This window comes from Micromys minutus (assembly GCF_963924665.1).
Source record: "Micromys minutus genome assembly, chromosome: 11".
In the NCBI taxonomy this organism is placed as follows: Eukaryota; Metazoa; Chordata; class Mammalia; order Rodentia; family Muridae; genus Micromys; species Micromys minutus.
The window spans coordinates 32,200,925-32,217,937 of NC_137980.1; positions in this window are offsets into that span (position 1 = coordinate 32,200,925).

The window sequence follows — 17,013 nt, forward strand, 5'->3', positions numbered from 1 at the left end:
TCACCCTCTCCACCTCAATGCCTTGGCATTCCATTACATTGGGAAAACATGCCTTCACTAGACCAAAGGGCTGTTCTCCCATTGATGCCAGACAATGCCATCCTCTGCTACACATGCAACTCGAGCCATGGGTCTCTCCATGTGTTCTCAGTGGTTGGTATTTCAGTCCATGGAAGTTCTGGAGGGTTTGATTGGTTGATAATGCTGCTCTAATCAGGAGGTTGCAAACTCTTTCAGCTCCTTAAGTTTTCTCTAGCTCTTTCATTGGGGTCTCCATGTTTAGTTTGATGGTTAGCTGTAAACATCCTCAACTGTATCTGTATGGAAATCATTGTTTCTAATAGCTGAGTAACACTCCATTGTGTAAATGTACTACATTTATTTTTATCCATTCTTCTATTGAAGGACATCTGGGTTGTATCCAGCTTCTGGCTATTATAAATAAGGCTGCTATGAACATGGTAGAGCATGTGTTCTTATTACATGTTGGAGCATATTTGTGGTATATGCCCAGGAGGGCTCAGGTAGCATCATGTCCAATATTCTGACGTACCACCAGACTGATTTCTATAGTACTTGTACCAGCTTGCAATCCTACCAACAATGGAGGAGTGTCCTCTTTTTCCACATCCTTGGCAGCATCTGCTATCATCTGAGTTTTGACCTTAGCCATTTTGACTAGTGTGAGGTGCAATCTCAGGGATGTTTTGATTTGCATTTTTCTCATTACCAAGGATGTTGAGCACTTCTTTAGATGCTTCCTGGCCATTCAATATTACTTAGTTGAGAATTCTTTGTTTAGCTCTGTCTCCCATCTTTTAATATGAGTATTTGATTCTCTAGAGTCTAACTTTTTGAGTTCTTTGTATATACTGGATATTAGCCCTCTTCAGATATAGGATTGGTAAAGATCTTTTCCCAATCTGTTGGTTGCTGTTGACAGTGTCTTTTGCCTTACAGAAGCTTTGCAATTTTATGAGGTCCCTTTTGTTGATTTTTGATCTTAGAGTATGAGCCACTGGTGTTCTGTTTAGGAAAATTTTCCCTGTGCCTATGTGTTCGAGGCTCTTTCTCGCTTTCTCTTCTATTAGTTTCAGTGTACCTGGTTTTCTGTGGAGGTCCTTGATTCACTTGGACTTGAGCTTTGTACAAGGAGATAAGAATGAATTCAATTTGCATTCTTCTGCATGCTGTTTGCCAGTTAAACCTGCACCATTTGTTGAAAATGCTTTCTTTTTTTCCATAGAATAGTTTTAGCTTCTTTGTCAAAGATAAAGTGACCATAGGTGTGAGGGTTCTTTTCGGGGTCTACAATTCTATTGCATTTATCTACCTGTTACTGTACCAATACCAAGCAGTTTTTTTTTTTTTTTTTTTTTTTTAAATCACAATTGATATGTATTACAGCTTTCAGTCAGGGATGGTGATTACCCCAGAAGTTCTTTTATTGTTGAAGATGGTATTCGATATCTTGTTGCTATTATTCCAAATGAGTTTGAAAATTGCTTTCTAACTCTATGAAAAATTGATTGAGAATTATGATGTGGATTACACTGAACCTGCAGATTGCTTTTGGCAAGATGGCCATTTTTACTATATTAATCTTGCCAATCCATGAGCATGTGAGATTTTTCCACCTTCTGTGATCTTCAGTTTCTTTCTTCAGAGACTTGAAGTTCTTGTCATACAGATCTTTCACTTGCTTGGTTAGTGTCACACGAAGATATTTTATGTTATTTGTGCCAATTGTTAAGGGTGTAGTTTCTCAATTTTTTTCTCAGACTCTTTATCTTTTGAATAGAGGAAGGCTACTGATTTGTTTGAGTTAATTTTATATTCAACCACGTCGCTGAAGTTGTTTATCAGTTGTAGAAGTTCTCTGGTGGAATTTTTGGGGTCACTTAAGTATATTATCATATCATCTGCAATTAATTATATCTTGACTTCTTCCTTTCCCTTTGACTTCTTTTTTTGTTGTCTAATGATTCTGGCTAGGACAGCAAGTACTATATTGAGTAGGTAGGGGGTGAGTGGACAGCCTTGTCTAGTCCCTGATTTTAGTGAAATTGCTACAAGTTTCTCCCCATTTAGTTTGATGTTGGCTACTGGTTTACTGCATATTGCTTTTACTATGCTTAGGTATGGGCCTTGAATCCCTGATCTTTCCAAGACTTTTATCATGAAGGGCTATTGAATTTTGTCATATGTTTTTTCAGCTTCTACTGAGATAATCATGTGGGTTTGTTTTTGTTTTTGTTTTTGTTTTTTGAGTTTGTTTATTATAGTGAGTTTACATATATCGAACCATCCCTGCATCCTTGGGATGAAGCCTACTTGATCATGGTGGATGATCGTTTTGATGTGTTTTTGGATTCAGTTTGCAAGAATTTTATTGAGTATTTTTGCATTGATATTTTTAAGGGAAATGAGTCTGAAGTTCTCTTTGCTTTTAGGGTCTTTGTGTGGTTTAGGTGTGAGCATAATTGTGGCTTCAAAAAACAAATTGGTTAGTGTTCTTTTTGTTTCTATTTAGTGGAATAGTTTGAAGAGTATAGATATGTTCTTTGAAGGTCTGATAGAATTCTGCACTAAACCCATCTGGTCCTGGGTTTTTTTTTTTTTTTTTTGGTTCAGAGAGTTTTAATGACTACTTCTATTTCCTTGGTGGTCATGGGTCTGTTTATATGGTTCATCCAATCCTGATTTAACTTGGCTTTTACAGTAGGATCTGATAAATTTTTTGCCTTTTCTAGGTTTCTGTTGTTATGTCTTTCTTTTCATTTGTAATTTTGTTAATGTGGATACTCTCTTTGTGCCCTCAGGTTAGTCTGGCTAAGGGTTCATCTATCCTGTTGATTTTCTCAAAAACAAAACAAAACAAAACAAAAAAAAAAAAACAAAACAAAAAAGAAAAAAAAAACAGCTCCTGGTTTTGTTGAGTCTTTGTATAGTTCTTTTTGTTTCTACTTAGTTGATTTCAACCCTGATTTTGATTATTTCCTGACATCTATTCCTCTTGAGTATATTTGCTTCTTTTTGTTCTAGAGCTTTCATTTGTGCTGTCAAGCTATTAGTGTATGCTCTCTCCAGTTTCCTTTTTGGAGGCAGTCAGAGCTATGGGTTTTCCTGTTAGCAATGCTTTCATTGCATCGCATAAATTTGGGCATGCAGTGCTTTCATTTTCATTAAATTCTTAAAAGTCTTTTATTTCTTTCGTTATTTCTTTCTTGACCATGTTATCATTTAGTAGAGCATTATTCAGCTTCCATGTGTATGTAGCATTTCTGTTGTTTTTGTTCTTATTGTAGACCAACCTTAATACATGGTGATCTGAGAGAATGCATTGGATTATTTCAATCATCTTTAACTGCCGAGGCCTGTTTTGTGATTGATTATATGGTCAATTTTTGAAAAGGTACCATGAGATCCTGAGAAGAAGTTATATCCTTTTGTTTTAGGATAAAATGTTGCTACAGTAAGTATTAAAAAAAAATCTTATCTCTTTATCTGCTCTGAGGTCTATTTTAGCCTGTGCTGCTTTTAGTATGGAGCCGTGTGCAGACTCTGTCACTTGGTCCAAGCTGCCCCCAAGGTCTCACTCTGTCAGCAATACTCCCTTCCCTGGTAATTTACCCTGCCTGCCCTACTGCTTCATTTCTGGGGTGTTTCCCCCAAATCCCAACACAAACACAACTCTGGCTGGTTAGTTTTTCATACAGTTTTATATATCAAACTCCCAATCCACAAACCCTCTACATAATAAGATTACATCAAATAAACAAAGATACCAACTGCCTTCTATATGAAATAAGACCTATAAAATCCTTAAAATGCTCATAGCTACTTAACGCCAATTAAGCCCACCTGGATCTAATTCAGCCTCCCTGATCTCCATCTTGGAGCCTCTCTCTCAGTCCTCCCATGTCTTCTGACCCCTGACTCTCTCTCTCCACCTCCCTTCTCCTCCCAATCACTGTCTCTCACATTTATTTTACTAATTAAAACGGGAAGGTTCAGATGAAGTCACCTTCATGAGTATGTAACTAAGCAGGCCTTTGTGGGGAAGTGAAATTCATATCAAAATACAAACTGTTGTAGGACCACCTACAAAATTTTCTATAGATATCTGTTAAATCTATTTGCTACATAATTTCTGCTAGTTTCACTGTGTCTCTGTTTAGTTTCTGTTTCTATGATCTGTCCATTGATGAGAATGGGGTGTTGAAATCTCCCACTATTATTGTGTGAGGTACAATATGTGCTTTAAGCTTTAGTAAGGCTTCTTTTATTAATGTAGGTGCCCTTGTATTTGGAGCATATATGTTCAGAATTTAGAGTTCACCTTGGCTGTTTATTTTCTTTGATAACTTTTGGTTGACATTCAATTTTATTCTATGTTAGAATGACTACTCCAGCTTGTTCCTTGGGATCATATGTTTAAAAATTATTTTTCCCAGATGTTGACTCTTAGGTAGTTCTATACAGCTTTTCACTGAGATGAGTTTCCTATATATAGCAAAATGCTGGGTTCTATTTATGTATCCAGTCTGATAGTCTATGTCTTTCCATTTGGGAAATTGAGTCCATTGATGTTAAGAGATATTAAGGAATAATGATTGTTTCTTCCTGTTATTTTTATTGTTAGAGGTTGAATTTTGTTTCTGTGGCTATTGTCTTTTGGGTTTGTTGAAATTTTTTGCTTTTTTAAGGGTGTAGTTTCCCTCCTTGTGTTGGAGTTTTCTATCTATTATCTTTTGTAGGGCTGGATTTTTGTAAAGATATTGTATAAATTTGGTTTTGTCATGGAATATCTTGGTTTTTTTATTTATGGTTACTGAGAATTTTGCTGGCTATAGTAGCCTGGGCTGGCATTTGTGGTCTCTTGGGGTCTGTATGACATCTGTCCAGAATCTTCTAGCTTTCATAGTTTCTGTTGAGAAGTCTGATGTAATTCTGATAGGTCTGCCTTCTTGTTACCTGACTTTTTTTTTTCTTACTGCTTTTATTATTCTTTGTTGGTTTTGTGGTTTTTGCGTTTTAATTACTATGTGAAGAGAGACATTTTTTTCTGGTCCAACCTATTTGTAGTTTTGTGTGCTTCCTGTATGTTCATGGGCATCTCTTCCTTTAGATTAGTAAAATTTCTTCTATAACTTTGTTGAATATATTTACTGGCTTTTAAGTTGGGAATCTTTGCTTTCACCCATACCTATTATCCTCACATTTGGTTTTCTCGTTGTGTTCTGGATATCCTGGGTGTTTTTGGTTAGCAGCTTTTTGCATTTTGCATTTTTTTTAACTGTTGTTTCACTCTTTTCTGTGGTATCTTCTGCCTGTCAGATCCTCTCCTCTATCTCCTGTATTCTGTTTGTGATGCCTGCATCTATGATCTCTTTCCTATGTTTTCTATCTCCAGGTTTGTCTCTCTTTGTCATTTCTTTATTGTTTCTATTTCTGTTTTTAGATCCTGCATGGTTTTGTTTAATTTCTTCACTTGTTTGTGTTTTCCTGTAATTCTTGAAGGGATTTTTTTTTTTATTTCCTGTATTTCTTTAAGGGAGTATTTATGTCCTTCTTAAAGTCCTGTATCATCATTGTGAGATGTGATTTTAAAACTAAATCTTACTTTTCTGGTGTGTTTTGGTATCTAGGACTTGCTGTAGTGGAGGAACTGGTATCTGAATGTGCCAGTTAGCCTTGGGTTCTGTTGCTTATGTTCTTGTGCTTGCCTTTTGCCATCTTGTTATCTCTGATGTTAGTTGGTCTTGCTGTCTCTGGTTGGAGCTTGTCCCTCCTGTGTGCCTGTGAACCTGTGATCTCACTCGTGGGAGACCAGCTCTTTCTGGGATGGATTTGGGTATAGAGCTCTATAGAACAGTCTTAGCTTTGGGGTACAGATGGAGACCAGAACTAAACCTTCTATCTTAAGAAAAAGAAAAACAACATCATCATCAATAAGAAGGAATTACTTCCATTCTTTTTTTTATAGAACTTGCTCCATTTTCTGAATCTGGACACCTTTCCAATACTCCCTCTCCTTTTAGACACAAGTCTTACATATTCTGGCACTCTGATTTTGAATGAACCAGAAGGAAAGTGAGACAGAAATGTTCTGCAAGGTCACAGACCTCCTTTCTCCTTCAGTCAACTGTGGCTCTGTTAGGAAATAGAACACGACAAAACAGGTCCACAGTTGGACCTATTAGTTTGAATTTAGTAGTATGTTCTTGGCCTTTCTCCATTACTCCAACCCTGTGTTGGAGCGACTATTGTGGAGCACTGCAGAACCCTCTTTTTAACCAGTCTCTACAGGCATAAAGCCTTGTGGGAATGACCTGAATTGGATTAAAATTGGTTCTATCTCCATTGCTTTTTAGATAATTATAGGTACCTGAGTCAATCAAAACCATGAGCTTAGACTGTGCCGAGCAGCTGGTCAAAGCCTGCTTGCTCAAGAATTCCCTGCTTTTGCTCTTTTTAAAAATTTGTCACAGAAGCATTCTACTGTGTTAACATATGAAGAAAGTGACACTGATTTGGAATGTAAATATATGCAGGGTGTTAGAAGCTGACAGCGTTTTGTATGCAAAAGTGCTTAAAATGTATATACGATCTCTGCAATTTAATTGACAGAATAAAATAATAACCACTCTGTCCTAATTTTTACAGTGTTCAATAGAATAGTATGTTTACTCAGGATATAATTTTTTTGACTTGTAAGGAAACAGTGGGCCATTTATGCTTTAATACTTAGCAATGAAATGGAGCTGGCTGAAAAAATTGATTACCTTTAGTTAAATTATGAAAACACTGTTGACATTTGACCTTTTAAACAATTAAAAGGACAATTACTCCTATGGCTTCCTAAAGAAACATCATCTCCCTCCAATAAATATACTCAAAAATAACAAATTTTCATGTTTTGTCAGTTTTTAATAACATCTGAAGGTTTGCAATCACCCAAATAACTTCTATGCATTCAGCTTCTCGGGACTATTTTAAAGACGATATGAGGGACCATTTGAAGTGCATGTGGATTTAGGAGTCCAGTGTCGATTAGTGTGCACACCAGTTTTCTGTTCTCTATAACTCTATGGCCATTCTGTTCGCTAAGATGATTGAAGGAGCCTTTTTGATGCTTACATCCCTGAGTATCTGCCAACACATCAGAGCTTGTGTTTCTTAAGCTCACATCTCCACAGCCCTATCCAAGAATTTATCTGTGAATTAGCTCAGCCATGTTAATGTATATAAATAGAATAAAATAGTAGGCAAACTTTTGTTCCAGGCTTCAACCAGTAGAATGAAATGTAATAAACCTTGTTTATATATCAATAATTTAAATTGCCTGCCATTCTATGCAGGAACTCCACTATTGTGGTACTCCACTATATGCGTATATAATTTCAGTTTTTCATTAATCTGTTGCTCCACTTAAGCTGTTACTAATTTTGAGTCATTGTAGATAAGCTCCTATATGGTGTGATTTCTTATTATACATGTTTTCTTTGTCTTGAGAATGTACCTAGGCATGGAATTACTTGATCTTATAACAATTGTATGTTCATCTTTTAATAAATTTTCACATTGCATCTTGAAGTTATGACATCTTGATTTTTGTTTCATTTTTTATAATTAATTTTCTTGTTGCAGTGAATCAGTAAAAATTTACTGATTCAAACACACATCTTTTGTGAGTCTGGTATTTCAGAAGCACAAAGGAATAAACTCAGCTGGCAGAATTATGCCTTGCGGAGCCTCTGAAGGAAGATTCCTTTTCCTTCTCTCAGTTCCTAATGGCTACTGAGGTTAACTCATGACCACCATGTTTTGTTGTTTCTGTCTTTACTGTGTGTGTATGTGTGTGTGTGTGTGTGTGTGTGATATGTAGATATGTACATATGTCTATCTGTGTGCATGCAGAGCTTAGATGAAGGCAGAATACATCTTCCTCCACAGCTCTGTTTTACTCCCTTGACGGAGATGGAGTCTCTAACCGAATCCAAAGCTGGCTGGTTGGCTAGGTTAGCTAACCAGTGAACGTCCAGTATCCAATGTTCTCTTCCTCTCCAGTTCAGGAATTATAGGCATGTGTGGCATGTTTGTCTTTTTACCTGGATGGTAAAGACTGGAACCCAGGTCTTTATGCAACAGATCAAACACTCGTCCTCTCAGCTATGTCCCCAATCATCGGAGGCCCTTTTATAAAGACGCTGTGCTTACCTGAGAACCGTGTATATGATCTCTATTCTCAAACTCTTTGTTCCTTTGAGAGATGGTCTGGCTGTATAGGCAGCACACTCGTGGCCCTCCAGCCTCAACTTAATGACCAATCACACATAGCTCAATACCCTAATCTTAATCATAGTTACATTCCCTTTTTACAGCTTTCCAGTAAGGTAAGAGGACTTGCTAGGCTAGCATAAGTACTTGGCTTCCAATATTTACCATCCAGTTAAGAAGGTCAAGACAGCATGCCTATAGCTCCTAAGTTAGAGAGGAAGAGACAGTTGTTTGGCTGAACCAAGTGTGACGATCTATATTGACCATTTTAGCTACTACAATTAGAATAATCAGCTTAGCTCAAACTCAGAGGTGCATGATAATAATGGTTATTATTAACTCATGAGCATTATGTACTAGATAGGGAGCTAAGTATTTCTGTACATATTTCCAATCCTCATAGCCATTATATCAGAAAAGTAAAAATGAGAAGAGCATGCAAACTTTTGCACAGGTCATAACTGGATAACTTGAGATTTAAGCCTGTTGTGGTTTTCTTCAATGGCAATTGTATTTATTATAGAGAGAGGATATATCTGGTGTTTCCTTTTGAAGGCTGTGGGTCATTCATTGCCTTAAAATGAACAGCATGGAGTTTCATCAGGACTGGTGGTCTGCCTGCAGATTGCTGGGCACCCAGAAGAGCCACATGAGGGCTCACACTCCTGAGCCCACAGGTGAGTCCACACTCCCTCCCCACTGACTATCTGGGAAGACACAACCTGGAACTCTCAAGGCACAGGTAGCAGTGCTGCCTGGGAGCGAACTGTTCAGGACCAAACCCAGAGCCAGCTCACTACCTTCGGAACTCACTGCCTGACTGCAAAGAGTCGAACAACCAGGATAAATTTCCCTTCTGAGCCTATGGGCCCTCAGACCCACAAGAGAGACAAGCTCCTGTCAGAGATAACAAGATCACCTAACATACAGTTAACAATACAGCAAGAGGAAAACTCAAGAACCTAAGCAATGGAAACCAAGACAACCTGGCAACATCAGAACCCAGTTCTCCCACCACAGAAAGTAGTGAATTTCCCAACACAACAGGAAAACAAGACATAGACTTAAAATCATACTTCATGACCCAGAAATAAACCCACACATGTATGGTCACTTGATCTTTGACAAAGAAGCTAAAAACATTCAGTGGAAGAAAAGGACAGACTCTTTAACAAATGTTTCTGGTTCACCTGGCAGAAGAAAGCAAATCTATCCTTTCTTATCTCCTCCAAAGCTCAAGTCCAAGTGGATCAAAGACCTCCACATAAAACCAGGCACACTGAAACTATTAGAAGAGAAAGTGGGGAAGAGCTTAGAACACATAAGCACAAGGGGACTATTCCAGAACAGAACACCAAGATTGAGAATGGACAAATAGAACCTCATGAAATTGCAAAGCTTCTGTAAGGCCAAGGACACTGTCAAAAGGACAAAATGGTATCCAACATACTAGGAAAAGATCCTTATCAATCCTACATCTGATAGAGGGCTAGTTTCCAATACACAAAAAACTCAAGAAGTTAGACTCTAGAGAATCAAATAATCCTGTTAAAACATGGGGGACAGAGCTAAACAAAGAATTCTCAACTGAGGAATATGAAATGGCTGAGAAACACCTAAAGAAATGCTCAACATCCCTAGTCATCAGGAAAATGCAAATCAAAGCAACGCTGAGATTCCACCTCACACAAGTCAGAATGGCTAAGATCAAGGCTCAGGTGACAGCAGATGCTAATGAGGATGTGGAAAAAGAGGAACACTCCTCCACTGTTGGTGGGATTTCAAAACTGGTACAACCACTCTGAAAATCAGTCTGGCAGTTTCTCTGAAAATTGGACATAGTACTACCTGAAGAGCCAGCTATACCCAAAAGAAGCTCCAACATCTAAAAAGAACACCTGGAACACCTGCTCCACCATGTTCATAGCAGCCTTATTTATAATAGCTGAAAAGAACTCAGATGTCCTTCATCAGAGGAATGGATACAGAAATTGTGGTACATGTACACAAAGGAGTACTACTCAGCTATTGAAAACAATGACTTAATGAAATTCCTTGGCAAATGGATGGAGCTTGAAGCTATCATCCTGAGTGAGGCAACCCAGTCACATAAGAACCCTCATGGTATGTACTCACTGATAAGCAGATACTAGCCCCAAAAGTTAGGAATACCCAAGAAACAATTCACAGAACTTATAAAGCTGAAAGAGAAGAAAGGCCAGAAGGCAGACGCCTTAGTCCTTCTTAGAAGAGAGAACAAAACTCCCATGGGAGGAAATAAAGGGACAAATAGAGAAGCAGGGATTGGAAAATAAGATCATCCAGAGACTACCTCACCTGGGCAGCCACCACATATGCTGTCACTACATCTAAGCACTATTGCTAATGCCAAGTAGTGGTCACTGGCAGGAACGAGATATGGATGCCTCCTCAGAGGCTCTGCCAGAACCTTACTGATACAGAGGAAGATGCTTGCAGCTAACCATTAGAATAAATATGGGGACCCCAAATCAAAGAGGTTGATAAAGGACTTAGGGAGATGAAAGGGTCTGCAACCCCATGGGAAGAACAAAATTATCAACTAACCAAACCCATCGCAGTTCTCAGGGATTAAAACACCATCCAATGAGTTTGCATGGAGAGACCTATGGCCCCAGGTGCATATGCAGCAGAGAAAAGCATTCTCTGGCATCAGTGGGAGGAGAGGTCCAGTGAAGGCTTGTTTTTCCAGTGTATGAGAATGCCAAGGCACTGAGGTGAGAGAGGGTGGTTGGGAGAGAGAACACCTTCATGGAGGCAATGGGCGGTAGGGGGAATGGAATTGGGGAAAGGAGACAACATCTGAATTGTAAACACAGAGAATATCCAATTTAAAAAATGAAAAAAAAAAAAAGATGAACATCATGGGTGAGGGACCTTAGTAGGACCTAACTTTTGGCTTCTAGACAATAATAATTTTGATATATTTATTAGTAAATATAATTGCTTACTATATACCAGACACATTTCTGTATAATGCATACTTGTTTATTTAGTTACTACAGCCCTTTATGGCAAAAATCTTTTTATTATAACTATTTTTTCTGGATTAAAAACCTCCAGACAAGTTGATGTATGTAATATCAGATAGATGATAGTAGGTGTTTACACTGAGAATTCAGCGTGGGCTTTCTGGATCTTAAGAACAAGTATCTAACAAGTGTGTGTTAATAATTCTACAAGTAGACTGTATAGACTATGATTAACTTGTATCAGAAACTAAGTACTGAAATGCTGGTGTTTTTGCTTTATACAAACTTTTGCAGGGGGCGGGGGATAAGCTCAGTTGAGTTGATGGAAAAAATATTGAAAGCTTCTTAGTGGAGCTTTGGTGGGTTCCTGGAAGGTTCCTGCTTACTGACATTCTGTGGGGTTCTCATTCTCAGAGTGAAAGTGGAAGAAAACCTAGTGTAGTGTGTTATGCTATGATCCCAGGGAAAGGGAATTGTGATGTCATCCATAGGTGTGGCATCTAAAGTAGGCCCTCAAGCTGGACTCAGTGGTAGGTCAACCATGCCTAAAGAAGTATCTGCCAACCAGTTCAAGGACAGTCCTGTGCATCCTAGTGGAACACAGGTAAGTAATATCACAGAAGGCTGCTGTTTTGTAAACTTGTGGGCCCCAGATCACTATAGGATGTGGCTGCAAGAGGCAGAGTATTATTCAACGGTCAAGTGAACCAAACAGTATTAGCCAAGGTGGACTAAAGATGGCACATTTCATATCTATGGTCTGACCTTAGAAACAGAAACATCTCAGAATTCTCCTCGTGGGAAGGGGAGGGGAACTTGACATATTAGCTTTCTAAGCCAAAAGAGGCTGAGGGACATCTAGATCTGTCTGAGATGCCTTGAATTAAAGAACTGAAATTTCTACTAGAATAAATGTGAAAATTAAATAAGAGTCATTTATGGAAGACCACAGTAATTACACCTCAGCAATGTGGACATTTGTTCCTCTTTAGAGAAAGAAAACAGAAACACTAGAAGAGGATCAGAAAATTACACGGCTTCATGAAGGTTTTGGATTGTGTCACAAATATCTTCATGGGATTTTTTTTTGAGTCTTTGTTCTTGGATCATGTAGGATACTTTTATAAAGATTAATCTGAGAGGATAGTTTGCTTTAAGATCTCCGAGAAGTTGTGAGTGGTCCTGTGTGTGAAATTATTAGACTTTCTGTAGCTCAAATGTAAAATCCATTGCTTTATTTTTTTTTCAAAATCGAAACAGCATGGTTTTGGGCAAAATCAAGGCATATAGATTGTATTTCATTTCTTTTTTTCTATGATGACATGGACAGGACCCTTCACATCACTGGGGGAATTCCCTAGTCCCATTTAGACCAATAAAAATGACAATCAGATGACAGAAAGTGCACAGCTCCATTGGCCTTCAAGTCACGTAAATGCAGACAGTGAGGTGTCTGAAGAGCTGTTGGTCACAGTTAGAATGTGTGGCTGTCAGTAAGTTCTATTGTTTGGAGTTTATTATTCTGGCAGTTTAATGTGAGACCTTTTAGAGAGAAGGACTGGTGACAATGTAGATTATCTAGATTCAATGTTGTTCGGGCTGTAATCAGTTCTGCCAGTCACCTGCTCACCTGCTGAAGTCCTTAAGGCACATGACTGTAGATGCCTCCTGCTAAGGGGAAAAGCATCTCTACTTCCTTGCAACAAATCTGGGAAAACATGTCAACACATAATGGGATACAGTCAAGTTCTGAGTACCTGAATAGCTGATGAGACCGTATTGATTAAAACTTTTTCTTGTTGGTTCGATAGTGAGGACTAGTTGTCCCTTTGTTTGCTCTGAGGTGCTTGAGCCAGGTGCATGCTGGTTCTGGGATGTGGGGAGAGCTCCTTGTGAAGTATATAGAACATAGTTAAACATGTAGGCATTTTATTCTCCTAGACCCTAGCGTTCTAAAATAGGATGTCCTACTGTTAGGATGGTGACTGGAAATTCTGAATCAGAATAAATCCAGCCTAAAATGCAGTTATATCTGTCTCTCTGCATGTTTGCAGCATGTTTGTGAAACATGAAAATATTTATTTGGCTGGATTTTCTTTAGCACATTCTTAGTGAGATGGTAACATTTGGTATCAACGATGAATGCACAGTGTGTCTTTAATGATGGCATGCTGTAGAAGTTAGCAGAAACTGTAAATGTTGATGATATAGGAAATGTGACAATTACTCTTATTATTCTAATTATAAAAAACACAACAACCCTGAGAGGTAGGCAATCCAACCTTCCTTATATTAAAGAGGAGATGAGGAAGGCACAGTGGGGGAGACTTGACTGCTTGCTCTGAGCTATGCACAGCTAGCAAGTGGTCAGAGCCAAGGATGGAGCTGTGTAAGCACACTCAGTAACTGGGTGAATTCCAGTCTACTTTATTTATTTATTTATTTATTTATTTATTTATTTATTTATTTATTAACTTTATTTTAAAAACAAAGATAAAAGAAAAACTTTTTAAACATTTTTTCATAAATGAATACAAATACATTTTTGTCAGTCCTTGGCTTTTTTTTTTTTTCTTTTTATACTCTGCATTAAGGTCTTACTAGTTACAATGAGCAAAAAGTACATGTAAAACAGGATGTAACCCAGAATTAGTCAAAGTTTTCTTGGTGTGCAAGGGTTGAGCACAATCGTTTTTTTTTGTTGTTGTTGTTTGTTTTTTGTTTTTTTTTGTTTTGTTTTCTTTTTTTTCTTGAACTTCACACAGTCTGTGAGTTGTTTCTGGGGCAGTCCGAGCCTCTGGGGTTAGCATCCCACTATCAGTGACTGCATATTATGTCTGTTCTTTTGTGACTGGGTTATCTCACTCAGGATGATATTCTTTAGATGCAACCATTTTCTTAAGAATTTGGTTAAGTCATTGTTTCTGGTGGCTAAGTAGTATTCCATTGTGTAAATGTACCACAATTTTTGTATCCATTCATCTACTGAAGGACATCTGGGTTCTTTCCAGCTTCTGGCTATTATAAATAGAGCTGCTATGAACATTGTGGTGCATGTATCTTTGTTGTATATAGGAGTGTCTCTGGGGTATATGCCCAGAAGTGGAATAGCTGGATCTTCAGGTAGTACTATGTTCATTTTTCTGAGGAATTACCAGACTGATTTCCAGAGGGGTTGTATCAGTTTACTACCCCACCAACAGTGGAGAAATGTTCCTCTTTCTCCACAACCTTGCCAGCTTCTGCTGTTATCTGAGTTTTGGATCTTGGCCAATCTGACTGGTGTGAGGTGTAATCTCAGGGTTGTTTTGATTTGCATTTCCCTGATGGCTAAGGATGTCGAGTACTTCCTCAGATGTTTCTCAGTCATTTGATATTTCTCAATTGAGAATGTTTTGTTTAGCTCTGTACCCCAATTTTAATATGGTTGTTTGATTCTCTGGAGTCTAGCTTTTTGAGTTCTTTGTATACCTTGGATATTAGGTCTCTATCTGATGTGGAGTTGGTAAAGATCTTTTCCCATTCTGTTGGCTGCCATTTTGTTTTTTTGACAATGTCCTTAGCCTTACAGAAACTTTGCAATCTCATTAAGTCCCATTTGTTAATCTTTGACCTTAGAGCTTGAACCATTGGTGTTTTGTTATGAAAATTTTCTCCTGTGCTTATGTGTTTTAAGGTTTTCCCTACTTTCTCCTCTAATAGTTTTAATGTATCTGGTTTGATGTGGAGATCTTTGATCCACTTACACTTGAGCTTTGTACAAGGAGATAAGAAAGGGTCTATTTTCATTCTTCTGCATGCTGAGTGCCAGTTGGACCAACACCATTTGTTGAATAGGCTGTCCTTTTTCCATGAATGTTTACTGCTCCTTTGTCAAAAATCAGGTGACCATATACATGAGGGCTCATTTCTGGATCTTCTATTCTATTCCATTGATCCACGAGCCTATTTCTGTACCAGTACCCTGCAGTTTTCAGCAAAATTGCCTTGTAATATAGCTTGAGCTCAGGGATAGTGATACCCACAGATGTTTTCTTGTTGTTGAGGATGGATTTCCCTATTCTAGGTATTTTGTTATTCCAGATGAAATTGCACATTGATCTTTCCAACTCAATGAAGAACTGGGTTGGAATTTTGATGAGGATTGCACTGAATCTGTAGATTGCTTTTGGTAGGATGGCCATTTTTAAAATGTTGATCTTTCCAATCCATCAGCATGGGAGATCTTTCCATTTTCTGAGATCTTCCTCGATTTCTTTCTTTAGAGGTTTTGAAGTTCTTGTCATACAGGTCCTTCACTTTCTTAGAGTCGCACCAAGGTATTTCATAGTTTTTGTGACTATTGTGAAAGGTATCTTTTCCCTAATTTTTTTCTCCCCATGTTTGTCCTTTGAATATAGGAAGGCTACTGATTTGTTTGAGTTAATTTTATATCCAGCCACTTTGCTGAACTTGTTTATCAGCTGTAGGAGTTCTCTGGTGGAATTTGTGGGGTCACTTAAGTACACTATCATGTCAACTGTAAAGAGTTATGTTTTTACTTCTTCCTTTCCAATTTGTATCCCTTTGATTTCCTTTTGCTGTATAATTGCTCCAGCCAGGACTTCCAGTACTATGTTGAATAGGTAGGGAGAGAGTGGGCAGCCTTGTCGAGTCCTTGATTTTAGTGGGATTGCTTCAAGTTTCCCACAGTTAAGTTTGATGTTGACTGTTGGTTTGCTGTATATTGCTTTTATTATGTTTAGGTATGTACCTTGGATTCCTGTTCTTTCCAGGACTTTTAACATGAAGGGGTGTTGAATTTTGTCAAATGCTTTCTCAGCATCTAGTGAGATGACCATGTGATTTTGTTCTTTGAATTTGTTTATATGGTGGATTACATTGATGGATTTCCTTATATTAAACCATCCCTGCATCCAAGGGATGAAGCCTACTTGGTCATGGTGAATGATCGTTTTGATGTGTTTTGGATTCGGTTTGCAAGGATTTTGTTGAGTATTTTTGTATCAATGTTCATAAGTCAGATTGGTCTGAAGTTCTTTTTCCTTGTAGGGTCTTTGTGTGGTTTAGGAATGAGGGTTATTGTAGCCTCAAAAAACGAGTTAGGTTGTGTTACATCTGATTTCATCTTGTGGAATAGTTTGGAGACTATTGGTGTTATATCCGCAATAAATGTCTGATAAAATTCTGCACTGAACCTGTCTGGACCAGGGCTTTTTTTGGTTGGGAGGCTTTTGATGACTTCTTCTATTTCTTTAGGTGTTATGGGATTATTTTGATGGTTTACCTGGTCCTGGTTTAACTTTAGGATCTTGTATCTGTCAAGGAATTCATCCATTTCCTCCAGATTTTCCAGCCTTTCTGAGTATAGGCTTTTGTAGTAGGATCTGATGATTTTTTGAATTTCCTCAGTTTCAGTTGTTATGTCTTCACTTTCTTTTCTGATTTTGTTAATTTGGATACTCTCTCTTTGCCCTCTAGTTATTCTGGCTAAGTGTTTATCAATCTTGTTGACTTTCTCAAAGAACCAGCTCTTGGTTTTGTTGATTCTTTTGATGGTTGTTTTTGTTTCTATTTGGTATATTTCTGCCCTAAGTTTGATTATTTCTTGCTCTCTACTCCTCTTGGGTGTATCTACTTCCTTTTGTTCTAGAGCTTTTAGCTGTGCTGCCAAGTTGCTGATGTATGCTCTCTCTAGTTTCTTTTTGGAAGTGCTCGG